The sequence below is a fragment of the Dendrobates tinctorius genome, unplaced genomic scaffold (genome assembly GCF_039654945.1).
Source record: "Dendrobates tinctorius isolate UK_male_01 unplaced genomic scaffold, ASM3965494v1 ptg000057l, whole genome shotgun sequence".
Classification (NCBI taxonomy): Eukaryota; Metazoa; Chordata; class Amphibia; order Anura; family Dendrobatidae; genus Dendrobates; species Dendrobates tinctorius.
The window spans coordinates 14,443,847-14,467,154 of record NW_027361725.1 but is presented as its reverse complement, the minus strand read 5'-3'; the positions used below and the strand labels follow the sequence as shown (position 1 = coordinate 14,467,154).

Sequence of the window (23,308 nt, the reverse complement as noted above, 5' to 3'; positions counted from 1 at the left end):
CGTCACCGCTAGCGCAGCTGAATCATCTGTGCAAGCGGGTATAGCATAACGCGATCGCGTTATGCTATACCGTTTAAACAGCCCGTTCAATGTGAACCTAGCCTTACAGAGCTGCTGATCAGACAATACAAGAACACTCACAAGGGATAAAAACACTTGAACCAAACAGGTCCCTGTCCAGACTACAAAAGTCCCTAATGTGGCCCAGATTTACCCCTGCCTGACCGCAGAGGTTGGCACTCTAAATCTATGCAATGTCGCTCCCACTCACTGTAGATTTAACCCGAATGCCCATAACTGTACCCTCTCTATGAACAATCTGCAAGAGGTGAACAATAATAACTATAAAGTGAAAAATACAAAAATCTGAGGAAAAGGCACAGGCCTAAGAATGTGTTCATTCAGACACACAGAAGGAAAGATGGAAGAAAGCCAGCAAAGATGCTAGTGCAAGGCAAGTAAAAACAACCCCTCTCAAGAAGAGATAGGACAGAAACATCACTGCTCTAGAGGAGATCTGCATGGAGGAATGGGCCAACATACCAACAGCAGTGTGTGGCAACCTTGTGAAGACTTACAGAAAACGTTTCACATCTGTCATTGCCAACAAAGGATATATCACAAAGTATTGAGATGAAATTTTGTTTCTGACCAAATACTTATTTTCCACCATAATATGCAAATAAAATGAAAAAAAACAGACAATGTGATTTTCTGGATTTTTTTTTCTCAGTTTGTCTCCCATAGTTGAGGTCTACCTATGATGTAAATTACAGACGCCTCTCATCTTTTTAAGTGGTGGAACTTGCACTATTGCTGACTGACTAAATACTTTTTTGCCCCACTGTAAGTAATCAGACCACTTAGAGCAAAAACTACATTAGAATACAATTAGAATATAGCAAATAACTTTTATAAACTTTTCTAAACTGTAAGTAAATATGCAATAAACACTTATGCAGTTAATAAGAAGAAATCTATAAATTTGTCCTCAGAAAAAGTATTGCCTCTGTCAGATCCTCCTTCATGGATGCCCTCAAATCTGATCTAATTATTTTGAGAGCAGAGAACAACCTCTCTACACTAACTTGTGATGGTGGCAAAGCAGTAACCACTCGGGCAACATCTCTGACAATGTCAGGATACAGCGGAATCGCTTGTTGCACTGTTATTTTTGATGAACGGTCAAATTTCTCAATTTCTTTTAGTGCACATGAAAAATTCTGCTGAAATGTACTGGCTGTGTTCCTTGATGGGGATGACTCCTCTTCTATGCGGGAACGCTTTGCACGGTCCTTGTGATCCAAATATTTTTCGAAATTAAATTCTTCATCAGTTGATGATGAGGGTGAAGATGTGGCAGGACGACCAAATTCTTCTTGTTCCTCCTGACTGTTCTGCAACCCTTTCATCCTTACTGCTATTTCAAACAGAGCTTCTTTTCCTTTACTTAGCTGTTGATCATCTAGAAGAATCTGATGCATTGGGTCTACATAAACAGCTGCCAAAAGAATGTTATTTTGTAATAGTAGCTCCTCTCTCCGTTTCATTGATGTAGCAATGCCACTTTCAATTAACCCTCCTCTTTGGGACAGGCGAAAGATCAGGTTCTTCCACTCCTTTAAGAAAATACCTGGAGTTAAGTCCTCTGCTTGTAATTTTTTAGTCACTGTAAATGGGTGCTCTAGCAATTTTTCCAGCTCAGTCACCTGATTCCACTGACTTTCATTTAGCGTCAGTTGAGGGTTAGCCATGTCTACAAGAAAGGTTTTCAGTTTAACCAAGCGCTGAATCATTAAGTACTGCCCCATCGTGTGGCTTGATCAATAATTGCCCCTTTTCCAGCACGTCTCTTCAAAATTGAGTCAACTTTAGGGGTTCTGGCAACAGTAGCCAATTTTCTCACCTTGCCAATCAGTGCAGCAGCATGTCCTTCTTGCAGACTGTCTCTTATAGCCAGCTGTAGCGTATGCACAACACAGCGCATGTGATGAATGAAAGAACATATTGACACAGTTTCAACAAGATCATCTAAACTATCATGTTGCTGTTCATCTGAAGCAACTTCAGTTTGCTCCTCAGTTACAATACTGTGTTCCTCTATTTCAAACATTTCTGTGTCTGTGGACACAGAATGTTCTTCTAGCTGCTGGTCACCATCATTACTCTCATTCATTAGCTTAATAGTACTTATCATATTTGAAGCATTGTCAGTTACGACAGAAAGAACTTGCTCTTTTTTAAGTTCATAGTCTTGCAGAACCTTTTCCACCAAGACCTGGAGAAACTCACTGGTGTGATGAGCTTTGGTGTCTTTTACTGCCAATGTCTTGGTAACCATTTCATTTTTGTCACAAACAAATCGGACATTGATGGCAAAATAGTTCACTCTGTGACGTGTGCAGGCATCCATTTTAAGAAACAGAAAGCGTCCCTTGAGAGTTTTTTTAAGTTCTTCCTTTTGTTTAAAAGCTTCTTCGATTACTAATTTTCTAATACTCTCTCTCTCCAGAGAAACTCCAAGCTTGCGGGCCATTTCCCCATTCAGACACATAAAAGCTGGTCGTGAAAATAATGAAATAGGCACACTATCCTTTACAACAAGCTCTATGATCTGTTTTTTAAATGTATCTTCTGTCATTGTCACAGTAACTTTGTCACTGACAAAATATCTTGCAACTGATGGCTGCAAAGTTCTCTGCGTCTTTGTTTGGCTGGAAGAGCTGGGCACTGGTTTGGATGCAGTCTCTCTCATCCACTGCTTTCAGTACTTCTGGATGAAAGCACTGTAAAAGTCTCTTTAGATTAGAAGCTCTGGTAGGAGCATTTTTATCTTTGCCTGAATATGCACTCATCTTGGCTTCACAGCATTTGTTTTTGTCTGGATCATTTGTCATACACTGACAGACATAATGTTTTCTATCTTGAGTGATGGTGAAATGTTCAAATACAGCTGATTTAATGTGATGCTTCTTTGACATTCTCAGGTTTTTAATTCTGCATTCACAATCCAAATGACAATTGTTTTTCCTAAAAACAATTGTACAAAATTATTGCCAGGTCGTACAACTGATATAGTGGTCAGTAATACTGTTATTATTCCTCATGTACTCACAGTTAACTGATGCAAAGTTTGTTGAAAGGATAATACTTCTTACAGTCTTCCTCTTCCGAGTAGCAGGCAGCTGTGAGATGCTTGGAAGACGCACACCTAGTATGATCTAGTCTAGAGGAGGAGCTTTACTACTAAGAATTTGCAACACATTTTCACTTTCAGTTTCATACATTGTAAGTAGGGGGGTTGGGGAAGCATGAGGTTAACCAAGTATAAGATTAGATAAGGGCAGTGGAGAACAGTGACACACAAGAAGTAAGAAATATCTATCTCCAGCAGAACTGCTTATCACTGTTGTTCATAGTTTGATAGAACATATATATTTGAGTAACATTTATAAAATTCATATGAAAGTTCAATTATGAAATATTAATACATTTTTTTTTAAAGCTGGAGTCGGAACATTTCTACCGACTCCAACCAAAACTAACTCCGACTCCACGACTCCGACTCCACAGCCCTGCTGGATATACCTTGTCCTTGATCGATTGCTATTCCTGCTGCACTGCGGTCTTTCCGTGCTTTAGACTTGGACATCTTATAATAAATTTCTTCGGTATGACTTGCGTTTATTTGTGAAAAAAAAACAAACAAAAAAAAAAAAACACGGAAATGTGGCAGAAATTTGGAAAATTTCCAACTCTGAAATTTCATGCCCTTTAAGCACATACAGTGGGGCAAAAAAGTATTTAGTCAGTCAGCAATAGTGCAAGTTCCACCACTTAAAAAGATGAGAGGCGTCTGTAATTTACATCATAGGTAGACTTCAACTATGGGAGACAAACTGAGAAAAAAAAAATCCAGAAAATCACATTGTTTTTTTTTTCATTTTATGGTGGAAAAGAAGTATTTGGTCAGAAACAAAATTTCATCTCAATACTTTGTGATATATCCTTTGTTGGCAATGACAGAGGTCAAACGTTTTCTGTAAGTCTTCACAAGGTTGCCACACACGGTTGTTGGTATGTTGGCCCATTCCTCCATGCAGATCTCCTCTAGAGCAGTGATGTTTTTGGCTTTTCGCTTGGCAACACGGACTTTCAACTCCCTCCAAAGGTTTTCTATAGGGTTGAGATCTGGAGACTGGCTAGGCCACTCCAGGACCTTGAAATGCTTCTTACGAAGCCACTCCTTCGTTGCCCTGGCGGTGTGCTTTGGATCATTGTCATGTTGAAAGACCCAGCCACGTTTCATCTTCAATGCCCTTGCTGATGGAAGGAGGTTTGCACTCAAAATCTCACGATACATGGCCCCATTCATTCTTTCATGTACCCGGATCAGTCGTCCTGGCCCCTTTGCAGAGAAACAGCCCCAAAGCATGATGTTTCCACCACCATGCTTTACAGTAGGTATGGTGTTTGATGGATGCAACTCAGTATTCTTTTTCCTCCAAACACGACAAGTTGTGTTTCTACCAAACAGTTCCCAGTTTGGTTTCATCAGACCATAGGACATTCTCCCAAAACTCCTCTGGATCATCCAAATGCTCTCTAGCAAACTTCAGATGGGCCCGGACATGTACAGGCTTAAGCAGTGGGACACGTCTGGCACTGCAGGATCTGAGTCCATGGTGGCGTAGTGTGTTACTTATGGTAGGCCTTGTTACATTGGTCCCAGCTCTCTGCAGTTCATTCACTAGGTCCCCCCGCGTGGTTCTGGGATTTTTGCTCACCGTTCTTGTGATCATTCTGACCCCACGAGGTGGGATTTTGCGTGGAGCACCAGATCGAGGGAGATTATCAGTGGTCTTGTATGTCTTCCATTTTCTAATTATTGCTCCCACAGTTGATTTCTTCACTCCAAGCTGGTTGGCTATTGCAGATTCAGTCTTCCCAGCCTCGTGCAGGGCTACAATTTTGTTTCTGGTGTCCTTTGACAGCTCTTTGGTCTTCACCATAGTGGAGTTTGGAGTCAAACTGTTTGAGGGTGTGCACAGGTGTCTTTTTATACTGATAACAAGTTTAAACAGGTGCCATTACTACAGGTAATGAGTGGAGGAAAGAGGAGACTCTTAAAGAAGAAGTTACAGGTCTGTGAGAGCCAGAAATCTTGGTTGCTTGTTTCTGACCAAATACTTATTTTCCACCATAATATGCAAATAAAATGAAAAAAAAACAGACAATGATTTTCTGGATTTTTTTTTCTCAGTTTGTCTCCCATAGTTGAGGTCTACCTATGATGTAAATTACAGACGCCTCTCATCTTTTTAAGTGGTGGAACTTGCACTATTGCTGACTGACTAAATACTTTTTTGCCCCACTGTAGATGTGTCACACAAAATAGTTAATAAATAGAACATTTTGAAGGGTTAAAATTTGACCAGCGATTTTTCATTTCTCCAACAAAATTTACAAAACTTTTTTCTTTTTGGGACCACATCACATTTGAAGTCACTCAGTGTCTCAGCTGGATGACAGGTTGTATGGTCTTCATCATGCAACCTGCCATCTACATGTAAAAAAAAAAAATTTAAGCAGTTCTTCTTTGTTTGATGGCCTGTGACCATCTATCATCCTCTTGAATTACATTCCAGAGGTTCTCAATGGAGTTCAGGTCTGGAGAATATATATATATATATATATATATATATATATATATATATATATATATATATATATATATATATATATATACACACACACACACACACACATACATATATACATACACACACACACTGCTCAAAAAAAAAAAAAATATTCCAGTTGCAAATTTTTGTTCTGTTTTCAGAACAATAAAACATAATTATCAATGTAAATCAAAATGACTATTCCATGGAGGTCTGGATTTGGAATGATGCTCAAAATCAAAGTGGAAAATTAAATAACAGGCTGATCCAACTTCAGTGGAAATGCCTCATGACGAGGAATAGATGCTCAGTATTGTGTGGGGCCCTCCACGTGCCTGTATGACCTCCCTATTGTACAACGCCTGGGCATTCTCCTGATGAGGCGGTGGATGGTCTCCTGAGGGATCTCCTCCCAGACCTGGACTAAAGCATCCGCCAACTCCTGGACAGTCTGTGGTGCAACGTGACGTTGATGGATGGAGCGAGACATGATGTCCTAGATGTGCTCAATCGGATTCAGGTCTGGCGAACGGGCGTTCCAGTCCATAGTTTCAATTCCTTCATCTTGCAGGAACTGCTGACACACTCCAACCACATGAGGTCTGGCATTGCCCTGCATTAGGCGGAACCCAGGGCCAACCACACCAGCATACGGTCTCACAAAGGGTCTGAGGATCTCATTTCGGTACCTAATGGCAGTCAGGCTACCTCTGGCAAGCACATGGAGGGCTATGCAGTACTCCAAAGAAGTGCCACCCCACGGGATTGGAGAAGCAGGAAGCTCATCTGCATATTTCCGGTGCATTCTGGGAAGAGGAGAAGAGTCACCTTAAGCTGATCGATCGCTGGGACTTGCCGGGTCTCGCTGTTTGAGGACATTGCAAAACGAGTTTCCACCTATCATAGACTGCATCAGCAATAGCAATATGGAAGAGAAGAAAAGCCACATGGTCACCTGCAACACATGCTACATATTTACGGATCTTCCAACCGAAAAACTCAACTTTACCTGTCAGAAGTGCAAACTTGTTGCCCTCTTAGAGGAAAAAGTGAAGGGACTGGAAGAAAGAATAGCAACATTGAAGGTAATTAAAGAACATGAGGACTTCTTGGATGAAGCAGAAGCAACCATTCAGGATTTGGAAAGTGAGAAAAGCTTCAGAGCACAAACAGGCTGAAAAGCAGGGCTGTGGAGTCGGTAAGCCAAACCTGCGACTCAGACTCCTCAATTTCCCTTACACCGACTCCAAATCCACGACTCCCACACATATTGCTTACATTTAAGTGAAAAATGTATTGTAGTACAATGTGATCATCAGACATGTAATCATTTACCGTATATACTCGAATATAAGCCGAGATTTTCAGCCCGTTTTTTTCGGCTGAAAGTCACCCTCTCGGCTTATATTCGAGTCATATACACCGGGGGGTCAGAGGGGGAGGGGGGCGGGGGGTGTCAGGTCATACTTACCCGTCCTGACGCTGTGTCTTGAGCCCCCAGCTTCTCCCCGTGCTCTCTCTTCCTGCCTTCAGCGGTCACGTGGTGCCGCTCATTAAAACTCATGAATATGCGCATATCATGAGTTTTAATGAGCGGCACCACGTGACCGCTGAAGGCAGGAAGAGAGAGCGTGGAGAAGCTGGGGGCTCAAGACACAGCGTCAGGACGGGTAAGTATAGCGATACTCACCTGTCCTGCGTCCATGGCTGCTTGCTGCTGTCTGTCATCGGTCAGTGACTTCAGACAGCAGAGGGCGCGGTGACGTGGTTAGTGCGCGCCGCGCCCCCTGCAGTCTGGACGTCACTGACTGATGACGTGGCAGATAGCGGTGAGCAGCCATGGACGCAGGACAGGTGAGAATCTGACACCCAGCGACGGAGAGGTGAGTATGTCATTTTTTTTATTTTTACATGCTGCAGCAGCGGCAGCATATGGGGGAATAATCTTAAGGAGCTTCTAATGGGGGCAGTATATGGGGGAACAATATGGAGCTTCTAATGGGGGCAGTATATGGGGGAACAATCTATGGAGCTTCTAATGGGGGCAGTATATGGGGGAACAATATGGAGCTCCTAATGGGGGCAGCATATGGGGGTACAATATGGAGCTTCTAATGGGGGCAGCATATGGGGGAACAATATGGAGCTTCTAATGGGGGCAGTATATGGGGGAACAATCTATGGAGCTTCTTATGGGGGCAGTATATGGGGGAATAATCTATGGAGCATTTCCCACCCTAGGCTTATACTCGAGTCAATAAGTTTTCCCAGTTTTTTGTGGCAAAATTAGGGGGGTCGGCTTATACTCGGGTCGGCTTATACTCGAGTATATACGGTAGATAGAACAGAATATCTATTTATTGGAATATAACTTTAGAACACAAAAAACTGTAATAAATTGTAAATATGTAATACACTATGTAATATCGATTACATATATACAGTACAGACCAAAAATTTGGACACACCTTCTTAAAGAGTTTTCTTTTATTTCATGACTATGAAAATTGTAGATTCATTCTGAAGGCATCAAATCTATGAATTAGCACATGTGGAATTATATAATTAACAAAAGTGTGAAACAACTGAAAATATGTCTTATATTCTAGGTTCTTCAAAGAAGCCACCTTTTGCTTTGATTACTGCACACTCTTGGCATTCTCTTGATGAGGTTCAAGAGGTAGTCGCCGGAAATGGTCTTCCAACAGTCTTGAAGGAGTTCCCAGAGATGCTTTGCACTTGTTGGCCCTTTTGCCTTCACTCTGCGGTCCAGCTCACCCCAAACCATCTCAATTGGGTTCAGGTCTGGTGACCCTGGAGGCCAGGTCATCTGGCATAGCACCCCATCACTCTCCTTCTTGGTCAAATAGCCCTTACACAGCCTGGAGGTGTGTTTGGGGTCACTCTCCTGTTGAAAAATAAATGATGGTCCAACTAACCGCAAACCGGATGGAATAGCATGCCGCTGCAAGATGCTGTGGTAGCCATGCTGGTTCAGTATGCCTTCAATTTTGAATAAATCCCCAATAGTGTCACCAGCAAAGCACCCCCACACCATCACACCTCCTCCTCCATGCTTCACGGTGGGAACCAGGCATGTAGAGTCCATCCGTTCACCTTTTCTGCGTCGCACAAAGACACAGTGGTTGGAACCAAAGATCTCAAATTTGGACTCATCAGACCAAAGCACAGACTTCCACTGGTCTAATGTCAATTCCTTGTGTTCTTTAGCCCAAACAAGTCTCTTCTGCTTGTTGCCTGTCCTTAGCAGTGGTTTCCTAGCAGCTATTATACCATGAAGGCCTGCTGCACAAAGTCTCCTCTTAACAGTTGTTGTAAAGATGTGTCTGCTGCTAGAACTGTGTGGCATTGACCTGGTCTCTAATCTGAGCTGCTGTTAACCTGTGATTTCTGAGGCTGGTGACTCGGATGAACTTATCCTCCGCAGCAGAGGTGACTCTTGTTCCTTTCCTGGGGTGGTCCTCATGTGAGCCAGTTTCTTTGTAGCGCTTGATGGTTTTTGCCACTGCACTTCGGGACACTTTCAAAGTTTTCCCAATTTTTCGGACTGACTGACCTTCATTTCTTAAACTACTGGTGGCCACTCGTTTTTCTTTACTTAGAATTTGTATTATGGCAAATCCACCAGACTTCTGCACAACACAACTGATAGTCCCAACCCCATTTATAAGGCAAGAAATCCCACTTATTAAACCTGACAGGGCACACCTGTGAAGTGAAAACCATTTCCGGTGACTACCTCTTGAAGCTCATCAAGAGAATGCCAAGAGTGTGCAAAGCAGTAATCAAAGAAAAAGGTGGCTAGTTTGAAGAAACTAGAATATAAGACATACAGTATTTTCAGTTGTTTCACACTTTTTTGTTAATTATATAATTCCACATGTGTTAATTCATAGTTTTGATGACTTCAGAGTGAATCTACAATTTTCATAGTAATGAAAATAAAGAAAACTCTTTGAATGAGGTGTGTCCAATCTTTTGGTCTGTACATTATATATATATATATATATATATATATATATATATATATATATATACACACACACACACACACACATACATACAATATAACACTATGACTTATCTCAGCTAAGACAAAGCCTAGATCCTCAGGCTACATTCACACCATGGGCGTAGCCAGGATCAAACCTGGGGGGGAGGGGCAGAACCTCATACTGCACACCTTAGCTGCTGCAGAAGCTCATACTGCACACCCCTACACTTGAAAATAAAGCCTGCACCTTAAGAAGATGTGGTGGTGATGAATGCAGTCTATTTATTCCAACTATCAATTGATGTTGATGTGTTACTGAAGAGCAATGCCTGTCCTGGGCGTCCTTTTGGGCAGCTATGAGGTGTACCTGACTGGTGCTTAAAAAAAAACAAAAAAAAACAAAAAAAACACAGGAAAAACGCTGTATTCACGTGAATGTAGCCTTAGATCAGGAATATAACAGCCATTTATAGGACATTTCATAACTTTCCCAAATTCCTATGAAAAAATATTCAGCACATCCTACATTGAATTACTGTACCCAATTTATTATATATTTTAGGAGTCGGAGTCGGTCCATTTTATGTCGACTCCAACTCCACCAAAATGAGAACCGACTCAGACTCCTACTCCACAGCCCTGCTGAAAAGTGGAGCCATGTGACGAAAAGAAGCAAACATATCAAGTGGTCATCACCACCCACACAGCTTAGTTACAAATATGAAGCCCTCATGCTGGAGAACGAAAATGGCACAGCTCAGGATGATACCGTATCTACAAGAGAAGACACACTATCAACAAAAGAAGTTACTGTGTCAACAAAGGCGGAAACAAATGACACTCAAAAACACTCACGAGCAACAAGCAGTGTGTCCGGAAAGAAAAGAAGAGTGGTAGTTGTGGGCGACTCACTACTAAGAGGCACGGAGGCAACTATCTGCAGGCCGGACATAACCGCACAAGAAGTATGCTGCCTCCTAGGAGCAAAAATCAAGGATGTGGCCAACAGGATACCAACTATCCTCAAATCCAAGGACTACCCTTTCCTACTGATACATGTAGGCACAAACGACACGGCAAGAAATGACCAACCAATTATCTGTGAAGACTTTGAAATTCTGGGGAAGAAAATAAAGGAACGGAACGTACAGGTTCTTTTCTCATCAATCCTCCCAGTCAATGGCCATGGCATCAGAAGATGGAATAGGATACTAGAGGTGAACAACTGGCTATGACGGTGGTGCAGGCAGCAAGGATTTGGATTCTTGGACCATGGCGTGAATTACCTCTACGATGGACTTCTCGCAAGAGATGGAATACACCTCACAAAACCTGGGAAACACACATTCGCCAGAAGACTTGCCACACTCATCAGGAGGGCTCTAAACTAGAAGAGGGGATGGGAGGAAAACAGCAGACAAGAACATGCAGCAGAAGGACAAACTAATCAAGGATACTAGATGTGGTAAAGAGGACCCAAGACAGGGTACTCAGAAGGAAGCTAAGAAAAAGGAAGCAAAACTTCTTTCCTGCAGCTGACCAACGCAAGAAGCCTGACCAATAATATTGAAGATCTGGAGTTGGTAATGTATGAGGAAAAATACGACATAGTAGGAATAACTGAGACATGGTTAGACGACAGCTATGACTGGGCGGCTAACTTGCAAGGATATGATTTGTTCAGGAGGGATCGTAAAAAAAGGAAAGGGGGTGGAGTCTGTTTATATATAAAGTCCACTTTAAAGCCCACACTAAGAGAAGATATACAAGAGGGAAATGAAGAGGTGGAGTCTCTATGGGTGGAGATAAAAGGAGGGAAAAGTAATAAAATCCTTATAGGGGTTTGCTATAAGCCACCAAATATAACAGAAACCACTGAAAATTATTGAAACAAATAGAGAAAGCAACAAATCACAATGAGGTGATTATTATGGGGGACTTCAACTACCCCGACATAGACTGGGAAACTGAAACCTGCGTATCTCAGAAAGGAAACCAATTTCTGTCAGTGACCAAAGATAATTATCTGTCACAACTTGTGCAGGGCCCAACTAGAGGGACAGCCCTTCTTGACTTAATTTTAACCCCTTCCTGACATCAGACGTACTATCCCGTCCATGGGACCCGGGCCCCTATGCCCATGGACGGGATAGTACGTCTACCGCGATCAGCGGCGCCCACGTGGTGAGCGCCGCTGATCGCGGCCGGGTGTCAGCTGATTATCACAGCTGACACCCGGCACAATGTGTCAGGGGCGGTCACGGACCGCCCCCGACACGTTAACCCCTTGCACACCGCGATCAAACATGATCGCGGTGTACCGGGAGTTAAAGGGAAGCATCGGCAGGGAGGGGGCTCCCTCCGTGCTTCCCTGAGCCCCCCACGGCAGCGCAATGTGCAGCGCTGCTGCCGGGGGCTCCTTTCCTGCAGGCCCCCGAATCCAAGATGGCGACGGGGGCCTGCAGGAAGCTGGCTTCCTCAGTGCCTGCAAAGCGCAGGCATGAGGAAGCCTTGTGCACTGCCTGTGACAGATCGCTGATCTGTCACAGTGATCTGTGATGTGACAGATCAGCGATCTGTCACAGAACAGTGATCTGCCACAGAACAGTGATGTCCCACCTGGGACTATTTAATAAAGGGGGGGAAAAAAAAAAAAAAAAAAACGGCAAATAAATTACGTAACGGCCCGCCCTATAAAACTGTCCCATTAGTTAACCCCTTTAGCGAACCCCTTAAAAAATAAAAAACGAAGCAAAAAATAATGATTTATTATCATACCGCCAAACAAAAAGTGTAATAACGCGCGATCAAAAAGACGCATATAAATATCCATGGTACCGCTGAAAACGTCATCTTGTCCCGCAAAAAATGAGCTGCCACACAGCATCATCAGCGAAAAAATAAAAAAGTTATAGCTCGCAGAATAAAGCGATGCAAAATTTATTATTTTTTATATAAAATAGTTTTCATTGCATAAAACCGACAAAACATAAAAAAACGACCTAAATGAGGTATCGCTGTAACCGTACTGACCTGAAGAATAAAACCTCTATCAATTTTACCGCACGCGGAACGGTGTAAACGCACCCCCCACCCAAAAGAAATTCATGAAACGCTGGTTTTTGTTCATTCTGCGTCCCAAAAATCGGAATAAAAAGCGATCAAAAAATGTCACGTGCCCGAAAATGGTACCAATAAAAACGTCAACTCGTCCCGCAAAAAATAAGACCTCACATGACTCGGTGGGTCAAAATACGGAAAAATTATAGCTCTCAATATGTGGTGATGCAAGAACTATTTTTACAATAAAAAGCGTCTTTTAGCGTACGACAGCCGCCAAACATAAAAACCGCCATAAATAGTAAATCAAACCCCCCGTTATCACCCCCTTAGTTAGGGAAAAATAATAAAATAAAAAAAAATGTATTTATTTCCATTTTTCCATTACGGTTAGGGTTAGGGCTAGGGTTAGGGCTAGGGGTGTGTTGGGGTTCGGGTTGGAGTTAGAATTGGGGGTTTCCACTGTTTGGGCACATCAGGGGCTCTCCAAATGCAACATGGCGTCTGATTTCAATTCCAGCCAATTCTGAGTTGAAAAAGTCAAGTGCTCCTTCCCTTCCAAGCTCTGCCATGCGCCCAAACAGTGTTTTACTCCCACATGTAGGGTATCAGCCTACTCAGGACAAATTGGACAACAATTTTTGGGGTCCAATTTCTCCCGTTACCCTTAGGAAAATAAAAAAATTGGGGGCAAAAATATTTTTGTGGAAAAAAATGATGTTTTTATTTTCACGTCCGAGCGTTATAAACTTCTGTGAAGCACTTGGGGGTTCAAAGTGCTCACCACACATCTAGATAAGTTCCGTGGGGGGTCTAGTGTCCAAAATGGGGTCACTTGTGGGAAGTTTCAATAGTTTAGGTACATCAGGGGCTCTCCAAACGCATATGACACCCGCAGACCATTCCATCAAAGTCTGCATTCCAAAACGTCACTGCTTCCCTTCCGACCGACGTGTGTCCATACAGTAGTTTTCTCCCACATATGGGGTATCAGCGTACTCATGACAAATTGGACAACAACTTTTGGGGTCCAATTTCTCCTGTTACCCTTGGGAAAATGAAAAAATTGGGGACTAATTGATCATGTTTGTGGAAAAAATACGATTTATTTATTTTCATGCCCGGGCATTATAAACTTCTGTGAAGCCCTTGGGGGTTCAAAGTGCTCACCTCACATCTAGATAAGTTCCTTAGGGGTCTAGTTTTCAAAATGGGGTCATTTGTGGGGGGTTTCCACTGTTTAGGTACATTAGGGGCTCTCCAAAGGCAACATAACACCCGCAGACCATTCCATCAAAGTCTGCATTCCAAAACGTCACTACTTCCCTTCCGAGCCCCGACGTGTTCCCATACAGTAGTTTTCTCCCACATATGGGGTATCAGCATACTCAGGACAAATTGGACAACAACTTTTGGGGTCCAATTTCTCCTGGTACCCTTGGGAAAATAAAAAAAAATGGTGACTAAAAGATCATGTTTGTGGAAAAAATACGAATTTTTTATTTTCACGCCCGGGCGTTATAAACTTCTGTGAATCCCTGGGGGGTTCAAAGTGCTCACCACACATCTAGATAAGTTCCTTAGGGGGTCTAGTTTACAAAATGGTGTCATTTGTGGGGGGTTTCCACTGTTTAGGTACATCAGGGGTTTTCCAATCGCGACATGGTGTCCGATCTCAATTCCAGCCAAAAACGTCAAATGGCGCTGCTTCCCTTCCGAGCTCTGCCATGCACCCAAATAGTGGTTTACCCCCACATGTGGGGTATCAGCGTACTCAGGACAAATTGCACAATAACTTTTAGGGTCCTGTTACCCTTGGAAAAATAAGAATTGAGGGTGAAAAGATCATTTTTGTGGAAAAAATATGATTTTTTAATTGTACGGCTTTATGTTATAAACTTCTGTGAAGCCCTTGGGGGTTCAAAGTTCTCACCACACATCTAGATAAGTTCCTTAGGGGGTCTAGTTTCCAAAATGGTGTCATTTGTGGGGGGTTTCCACTGTTTTGGTACATCAGGGGTTTTCCAATCGCGACATGGTGTCCGATCTCAATTCCAGCCAAAAACGTCAAATGGCGCTGCTTCCCTTCCGAGCTCTGCCATGCGCCCAAATAGTGGTTTACCCCCACATGTGGGGTATCAGCGTACTCAGGACAAATTGCACAATAACTTTTAGGGTCCTGTTACCCTTGGAAAAATAAGAATTGAGGGTGAAAAGATCATTTTTGTGGAAAAAATATGATTTTTTAATTGTACGGCTTTATGTTATAAACTTCTGTAAAGCCCTTGTGGGTTCAAAGTTCTCACCACATATCTAGATAAGTTCCTCGGGGGGTCTAGTTTCCAAAATGGGGTCACTTGTAGGGGGTTTCCACTGTTTAGGTACATCAGGGACTCTCCAAACGTGACATGGTGTCTGATCTGAATTCCAGCCAATTTTGCATTGAAAAAGTCAAACGGCGCTCCTTCCATTCTGAGCTCTGCCATGCGCCGAAACAGTCGTTCCCCCCCACATATCGTACTCAGGACAATTGCACAATAACTTTTGCAGTCCAATTTTTCCTGTTACCCTTGGTAAAATAAAAAAAATTGAACCTGAAGTATTTTTTTTGTGAAAAAATGTTAGATGTTCATTTTTTTTTTAAATATTCAAAAAAATTCCTGTGACGCACCTAAAGGGTTAATAAACTTCTTGAATGTGGTTTTGAGCACCTTAAGGGGTGCAGTTTTTAGAATGGTGTCACTTTTGGGTATTTTCTATCATATAGACCCCTCAAAGTGGCTTCAAATGTGATGTGTTGTCCGTAAAAATAAAATGGTGTTGTAAAAATGAGAAATCGCTGGTCAACTTTTAACCCTTATAACTTCCTAACAAAAAAAAATTTTGGTTCCAAAATTGTGCTGATGTTAAGTAAACATGTGGGAAATGTTAGTTATCAAGTTTTTTTTGGGTGCCATCTCTCTGTGATTTAAGGGCATAAAAATTCAAAGTTGGAAAATTACGAAATTTTCAAAATTTTCGCCAAATTTCCGTTTTTCTCACAAATAAACGCAAGTTATTTGAATGAAATTTGACCACTAACATGAAGTACAATATGTCACGAGAAAACAATGTCAGAATCACCGGGATCCATGGAAGCGTTCCAGAGTTATGACCTCATAAAGGTACAGTGGTCAGAATTGTAAAAATTGGCCCGGTCATGAACGTGCAAACCACCCTTGGGGGTGAAGGGGTTAAGCAACAGGCCAGATAGAATAACAGAAGTACGAGTCGATGGGCACCTAGGGAACAGTGACCACAATATAATACAATTCCACTTGTCCTTCAGTAAGGTGCCCTGGAAGGGGTTTACAAAAACGCTGAATTTCAGGAAAGCAAAGTTTGATCAGCTTAGAGAGGACCTTCGCCGAATTGATTGGGACAATGTCCTCAAAAATAGGAGCACAGAAAATAAATGGGAAATATTTAAAAGAACAAGGCATTTAGGAAGCTAAAACAAGAAGGCAATGAAGAAGCATTAAAAAGTTATAGAGAAAAAAATAAAATGTGTAAAAAACAAATACATTTAACAAAAGTGGAAACTGAGAGACTCCTTGCTAAGGAAAGTAAAACAAACCCCAAACTATTCTTTAATTATATAAACAGTAAAAAGATTAAAATTGATGGTGTCGGCCCTTTAAAGAACAACGAGGGTGAAATCATACCGTGTTTCCCCGAAAGTAGGACCCCCCCGAAAGTAAGACAGGGTGGGGGTTACGGGGGGGGTCCTTCAATGTAAGGCCTCCCCCGAATGTAAGGCAGGGTTGGGGGCCGCTGTGAAATGTAAGGCCCTTACCTTTGGGCCGCCGCTGTCCCCCATTGGGTCCCCAGGCTCCAGAGGTGTCCTCAGGTGCAGCTGGGCGGGTCCAGCGCTCATGGGGTTAACTCGCCGTGTTAACCCCGCAATCCGCCCAGCTCAACAGCTCATTGGCCGCCCCTGTTCCCCACATCACCGCCGGCCCCCGGCTCGAGCACTGATTGGTCCAGCAGCTCGGGCTGTAATTGGCCGCCCCAGCCCCACGTCACCGCTGTTTCCCTGCTGATTGGCACAGCGTTCCCTGCAGCACAGGCCTTCCGCACCCACAGCCGCACCGCAGAGGAAAACGTCCAGCATTTAAAAACCAAGTAGGGAAACATGTACTGTATAGGGTATGGGGCTGTGTGCAGTGGGATACGGCACTGTTATGGGGTGTGGGGCTGTGTGCAGTGGGATACGGCACTGTTATGGGGTGTGGGGCTGTGTGCAGTGGGATACGGCACTGTTATGGGGTATAACAGCATGTTAATAAATGTTAATTTATTGGTTAAAAAGAAATTGTCATTTTTTTTCGGCTAATGTAAGACCTCCCCCGAAAGTAAGACAGGGTGGGACTTTTTGGGGTAAAATTATTGTAAGACAGGGTCTTACTTTCGGGGAAACACGGTAGAGAGCGATGTGGGAAAAGCAAATGTTTTAAATACTTTTTTCTCAACAGTGTTCACACAGGAAAAAGATTTGCCAGAGGAAATGCAGAGTGATAATGTAAACTCCCCATTAAGTATTACCTGCCTAACCCAGAAAGAAGTGCAGAACCGCCTTAGTAAGATTAAAATTGACAAATCACCAGGCCCTGATGGCATTCACCCTCGGGTATTAAGGGAGTTAAGTAGTGTGATAGACAGGCCTCTATTCCTTATATTTAAAGACTCTATAGAATCAGGGTCTGTTCCTTTTGATTGGCGGCAAGCAAATATGGTACCAATATTCAAAAAGGGGTGTAAAAGGGAATCTGGAAACTATAGGCCGGTAAGCTTAACCACTGTTGTGGGTAAAATTTTTGAAGGGTTTCTAAGGGATACCATTATGGAATATCTCAATGTTAATAAATGTTTAACTCCACAACAACATGGATTTATGAAGGATCGCTCCTGTCAAACTAACCTGATCAGCTTCTATGAGGATGTAAGCTCTCAAATGGACCAAGGAGAATCATTGGATGTCATTTATCTCGACTTCTCTAAAGTATTTGACACTGTCCCACATAAAAGATTGGTAAGTAAGATGAGAAAGCTTGGGCTAGGGGAAAATGTGTGTAGATGGGTAGGTAGCTGGCTTTGTGATAGAAAACAAAGAGTGGTTATTAATGGGGCATACTCAGATTGGGCCAGGGTTACTAGTGGGGTACCACAGGGTTCTGTATTGGGCCCCCTACTATCTAATATATTTATTAATGATCTAGTGGATGGCTTACACAGTAAAATATCAGTATTTGCAGATGATACAAAACTATGTAAGGTAGTTAACACAAAGGAGGACAGTTTGCAACTACAGACAGATTTGAGTAAACTGGAGAATTGGGCTGAAAAATGGCAAATGAGGTTTAACACAGATAAGTGTAAGGCTATGCACATGGGAAGGAGAAACAGATGCTACAATTGCTTACTAAATGGGAAACTGCTGGGGAAATCAGACACGGAAAAAGACTTAAGCATCTTAGTCAATAAGAAGCTAAATTGGAGTGCCCAGTGTCAGGCAGCTGCCACCAAAGCAAATAGGGTCATGGGATGCATTAGAAGAGGTCTGGGGACACGAGATGAAAATATAATTCTCCCTCTGTACAAATCACTCGTCAGACCACACTTGGAGTATCGTGTGCAATTTTGGACGCCGGTGCTCAAGAAAGACATTACTGAACTTGAAAGGGTTCAAAGGCGGGCTACTAAAATGATAAATTGAGATGGTTCACTACAATACCCAGAAAGGTTATCAAAATTAGGTCTATTTACTCTAGAAAAGAGAAGACTTAGGGGAGACTTAATATATATGTACAAGTATATCAGAGGACAATACAGAGATCTCTCCAATGAACTGTTTGTACCAAGGACTGTGACAAGAACAAGGGGGCATTCTCTTCGTTTGGAGGAAAGACCATTTCTGCACCAGCATAGAAGAGGGTTCTTCACGGTAAGAGCAGTGAGGCTCTGGAATTCTCTTCCTGAGGAAGTGGTGATGGCCAACTCACTGAATGAATTTAAGAAAGGAATGGATGCTTTTCTTGTGAGTAACAGTATAGAAGGTTACGAATAGCAGAATATTATAGGTAGATGGTTGATCCAGCTTAGGGGAAGGAATTTTTTTTCCCCATGGAGAAAATTGGCTTCTACTCTGTGGGATTTTTGCCTTCCCCAGGATCAACAATACAGAACAGCTGCACTAAAAATAGGCTGAACTAGATGGACATAAGGTCTTCCTTCAGCCTTCAAAACTATGTTATGTTATACTATTACTGACCCACTGCCAAACCGGTCATGCTGAAGGATGTTGCAGGCAGCAGATTGCTCTCCACAGCGTCTCCAGCCTCTGTCACATGTGCTCAGTGTCAACCTGCTTTCATCTGTGAAGAGCACAGGGCGCCAGTGGCGAATTTGCCAATCCTGGTGTTCCGTGGCAAATGCCAAGCATCCTGAAAGGTGTTGGGCTGTGAGAACAACCCCCATCTGTGGACGTCGGGCACTCAGACCATCTCATGGAGTCGGTTTCTAACCGTTTGTACAGACACATGCACATTTGTGGCCTGCTGGAGGTCATTTTGCAGGGCTCTGGCAGTGCTCCTTCTGTTCCTCCTTGCACAAAGGCTGAGGCAGCGGTCCAGCTGCTGGGTTCTTGCCCTCCTACGGACCCCTCCACATCTCCTGGTGTACTGGCCTGTCTCCTGTTCGTGCCTCCAGCCTCTGAACACTACGCTGACAGACACAGCAAACCTTCTTGCCACAGCTCGCATCGATGTGCCCTCCTGGATGAGCTGCACTACCTGAGCCACTTGTGTGGGTTGTAGAGTCCGTCTCATGCTACCACGAGTGTGAAAGCACAACCAACATTCAAAAGTGACCAAAACGTCTGCCAGAAAGCATTGGTACTGAGATGTGGTCTGTGGTCCCCAACTGCAGAACCACTCCGTAAATTGAGGGTGTCTTGATAGTTGCCAATAATTTCCATCTGTTGTCTAGTCCATTTGCAGAACAGCAAGTGAAATTGATTGTCAATCAGTGTTGCTTCCTAAGTGGGCAGTTTAATTTCACAGAAGTTTGATTTACTTGAGTTATATTCCGTTGTTTAAGTGTTCGTACAGGCAGCCTAAACCCAAGATGCCTGTAGGAGGGGCTGCGGATAAGGCTTTGGCTTTGTAATTTTTTTTTTGTTTCTATGGTAACGAACGTTACATCACATGACAGCCTTATGGGTCTAATATACAGTTAGGTCCATATATATATTTGGACAGAGACAACATTTTTCTAATTTTGGTTCTAGACATTACCACAATGAATCTTTAACAATACAATTCAGATGCAGTTGAAGTTCAGACTTTCAGCTTTAATTTGAGGGTATCCACATTCTGTAATGCTGAAGATAAGCCCCCAATGTAACCTGAAAGATAAGAAAAACTAGTTAGATTATTCTCACCAGGGGTCCGGTCCAATGGGTGTCGCGGTCCGGTGCCTCCCATCCCTCGGCTCCTGCGCAGGCGTACTGATTTGCCCTGTTGAAGGCAGAGCAGAGTACTGCAGTGCGCAGGCGCCGGGAAAGGTCAGAGAGGTCCGGTGCCTGCGCACTGCAGTACTCTGCTCTGCCCTCAGGGCAGATGACGTCCTCCTTCTTAGGCTAGTTTCACACTAGCGTATCTTCACGCAGCGCACGGCGCCGCTAAGCCCCGCCCCTCCGGTCATCTCCTCCCTACTATCGCACAGCGCTGCATGCAATCTGCGCACCCTATCTTTAGCATAGCATGTGCAGACCGTGCGCTGAACGCACCATGTTGCATTTTGGTGCACTCGGCGCACCGTCAAAAGGGAGCAGCGCACGCAAAATCCTACTAGCGCACGGCCTGCGCACCCTATGCTAAAGATAGGGTGTGTAGATCGCATGCAGCGCTGTGCAATAGTAGGGAGGAGATGACCGGAGGGGCGGGGCTTAGCGGCACCGTGTGCTGCGTGAAGATACGCTAGTGTGAAACTAGCCTAAGAAGGAGGACGTCATCGCTAGAAGATGGGAGGAGCCACACTGGACCGCGACACCCATCGGACCGGACCACCCCTGGGTGATTATAATAAAACTTGTATTTCTTATCTTTCAGGTTACATCGGGGGCTTATCTACAACATTACAGAATGCTGTAGATAAGCCCCTGATAGCGGTGGCTGCACCTCATAGGCCAAAAATGAGGTGACAGATTCCCTTTAAAGGGAAACTCCTGCAAGAAACAGCTCCGACTCATGACCAGAAAAAACCTGAGCTTGAAAGGCACAATCTACTGACAAGGGGTTGGGGTGGGGTTGTGCGCCACTTTTTAAAGTTTTTTTAATTTTAGTTGTTTTTGTCGTCGACAACTTTGCATCTCCCGATGTTTTAAGAGGTTTCATGAACAGCGAATTTTACCAAGAGTAGACATTTTTTTTTGGGGTTGGGTGGCACATTTCTACTGCTCGCCTGGAGGGAGATCACTGGATGTAGTTTTCAGATAAATTTTTAACTTTGGGCACAAAAAAAAATAAAATGGTTAAAGACAAAAATAAAACATTTAGGCTGGGTTCACACGTAGCGGGTTTTTTTCGTTTTCGCGGTGTTTTTTAAGCCGCGATTTGGCAGCGAAAACGCAAAAAAAAAAAAAACATCCCATGTAATCCTATGGCATTACGCACATGCTGTGCTAATGATGCATATTTTTCCGCGGCGGAATCATATCGTGGAAAAATACGCAGCATGCTCAATCTTTGTGCGGAATCGCGGGAATTCCGCACACATAGGATTGCATTGTTCCGCTTACTTTCCGCATGTGGCTAGGCCCAGCATGCGCAAAGTAAGCGGATCATGTGCGGATGGTACCCAGGGTCCGGAGGAGAGGAGATTCTCCTCCAGGCTCTGGGTACCATATTCCTGTAAAAAATAGAATTAAAATAAAACAATAGTGATATTCTCACCTTCCAGCAGCCCCTGGAGCCTTCCGCTTCTCACCACACTCCTGGCATCTTCCAGTCCCAGTAATGCTTTGCGCGAATGACCGTGATGATGTCGCGATGTCATCTCAGGTCCTTCGCGCAAAGCATTAATAGGAAACGCGCGTCGGGGTGACACCGGTGTGCTACTGTCTATATTCCTTCCCTGGCATCATAGCAGTTTCAACTTGGTATGTACTGGGTGTTATATTTTTATATCCCTGCATATTATATGGCTACCCGATGTTAGCTAAATGCTGCTTGGTGGACATTATACTTTGGGTATATATTTATTTAAGTTGTTTCCTGCCACTTTTTATATAGAAATTAACTATTTCTGCTCCTCATGACAGCACACCTGTGTCCAGTCTGTTTTGTTTTTTTAACTGCACTTAGCACTCTGGTGTATATCACCCTGTACCTGCTGTATTTTTGTAATCAATAAAATATTCTTATATTTGGATTATTCTGGACTCAATGATCGTTTTTTTCTTTGGTTGTTTCTACGTTTCCTTCACCGCAAAACCTTCCAAATACAAGCACCACACCTCAAGTCAACTCCAGGCCTTTTATCTGCTTAATTGAGAATGACATAACGAAGGGATTGCCCACACCTGTCCATGAAATAGCCTTGGAGTCAATTGTCCAATTACTTTTGGTCCCTTTAAAAACAGGGTGGCACATGTTAAGGAGCTGAAACTCCTAAACCCTTCATCCAATGTTAATGTGGATACCTTCAAATGAAAGCTGAAAGTCTGAACTTCAACTGCATCTGAATTGTTTTGTTTAAAATTCATTGTGGTAATGTCTAGAACCAAAATTAGGAAAATGTTGTCTCTGTCCAAATATATATGGACCTAACTGTAATTTATTCAACAGGGTAAATGTGAAAAAATAAGTAACTGGCAGGATCGCTGTTTTCTGGACTGGACATCTGCCAAAAACACAAAATCAGGAAGACGTGCGGACCCCAGAGCGGCGGTAATAGAAAATACAGCCTGTCTCAATAAAACAAGCCCCCGTACAACCATACAGAGCAAAACATGAATATGTTTGGGGTCTTGGAAGACAAAAATTCAAAAAGCAAAAGGGGGGCCCCAGGAACTGTCATCACAAGGGCCCCATATCTCTGGCGCTGACACTGCAGGTAATAGAATGTTCCAGGAGGAACAGCACAGAGGCTCAGGCTGGGGACAGGAAAGATGGGGGGGCAGCTATAGCGGTAGTCTATCACCTGCTGCTTACTAATAACCCACTTTCATTTACTTCCTATGTAGGTGCCCTTTAAGGACAACTCATTCTGCAGCAGCTGCGCCTGCACCTGTCAATCATGGCACGGGCGCCGCACCGCCTCCCCCGGACTCTGCACAACTCACCGTTCCCGCCAGCTCCTTTCAAACAGCCGTTATCACCCAGTCCCAACGCCTAATAAACTGCCGTGTATTGGCCGAGCACAGCACCACGAAACAGCCGGAAAGAAACCGCCCCTTCCGAACTCGTCATCGCGACCCTTGGCGCCCGAGCACGTCCGGCAGCCATAT

The 23,308-nt window shown here is 43.4% G+C and overlaps 1 protein-coding gene across 4 annotated transcripts in view; it reads right to left on the bottom strand.

Moving 5' to 3' along the window:
- MIS18BP1 (MIS18 binding protein 1) overlaps positions 1–23,289 on the bottom strand; it is a 126,739-nt gene extending 103,450 nt beyond the window's left edge. For 2 of the 4 annotated variants that reach the window (XM_073577767.1, XM_073577769.1), the window contains exon 1: positions 23,144–23,289. The gene's annotated coding sequence lies outside the window, so the exon portion shown is untranslated. Of the gene's footprint in view, positions 1–20,093; positions 20,204–23,143 lie in introns of all 4 variants that reach the window. The other 2 variants (XM_073577768.1, XM_073577773.1) reach the window with 2 other exon arrangements.
- Between the last annotated feature and the right edge of the window lie 19 nt (positions 23,290–23,308).